This window comes from Aplysia californica, unplaced genomic scaffold (genome assembly GCF_000002075.1).
Source record: "Aplysia californica isolate F4 #8 unplaced genomic scaffold, AplCal3.0 scaffold00179, whole genome shotgun sequence".
Lineage (NCBI taxonomy): Eukaryota > Metazoa > Mollusca > Gastropoda > Aplysiida > Aplysiidae > Aplysia > Aplysia californica.
The window spans coordinates 1,218,663-1,219,710 of NW_004797449.1; the positions used below are offsets into that span (position 1 = coordinate 1,218,663).

General features: G+C 41.6%; 1 protein-coding gene across 1 annotated transcript in view; it reads left to right on the forward strand.

Annotated features, from left to right (window-relative positions):
- LOC101856180 (sonic hedgehog protein A) overlaps positions 1–1,048 on the forward strand; it is a gene marked incomplete at its 3' end in the record, with an annotated part of 64,701 nt that overhangs the window by 57,151 nt on the left and 6,502 nt on the right. The gene's annotated exons all lie outside the window — the stretch shown is intronic.

A 1,048-nucleotide genomic window follows, 5' to 3' on the forward strand; every position in this document is an offset into this window, starting at 1 on the left:
CATTACTCCAGCGAAGCCTGTCCTGAGCATCCTTTTCTATCTGTTTCCATGATGTCCCCGCTTTTTCAATTTCCGCTTGTACCGCTCGCCTGCATGTCAAGAATACTAAACATTTACCGCTCGATACACCTAGATTAAAGGAACCTTTGGATCAAAATCTCAAGCGTACGAAAAGGTTTATTTTTTTAATGAGGCTGTTGGGACGTTTTTGCTTGTTTTAGTTAGGTTTTACAGCGCTCGCAACTGCATAAGGTCATATGTGCGCCTAGGTTGGATGTCAACAGAAAAGTCCGAACAGGGAATCAAGCTTACTCTGCTCACCTCTCTAGCCTCAACAGCACACAGTTTGCTTCGACTATCAGGGCACCCCGGAAATAGCAGTTCACAAGAGAGTGACAAACATACAAAAGAAGTAGAGGGGAAAAAATGAAGATAGTATGGATGAGGAAAGAAAAAGCAACAGTTCCCCCTATGTTTTTCCGGCTCAGTATGAGCCTGACATTGATAATTCAGTCCAATCACAATTCTATTGTGCATAGGAAAATGTTACTATCCCCCTTTTTCGGCGAATAATTACGTTGGTTGAAATGTTTCTGCTCCATCTCTTCTCTGCTCACAAATAGCGTTCTCGGGGCTGTTAAACAATATATGAAATTGTGAAATGGAATAAGTTTAACGCCCCCATCAACACTATTACGTTATTTAAGAGACTGGACGTCAGAGTTCGTTCGTCAGTTTTGGATCTTCTGTTTCCAGAAGAAGTCAGTTTTGAAATAGCTGATTCCAGAAGTCAGTTTTGAATAAAGCTGATTCTAGAAGTTTTCGATTAGCTGATTCAAGAAGTCAGGATTTCAGAAGTCAGTTTAGAATAGATGACAGTAAGTTTTGGAATAGCTGATTCCAGAAGTTTCCATGAAGTATCGGGAGCTCGTAAGTCCATCAACACAGGCATCCACTGTCTCTTTCTTCCACTTCAAAGGTTGACAGAGAGAGAGAGAGAGAGAGAGAGAGAGAGAGAGAGAGAGAGAGAGAGAGAGAGAGAGAGAGT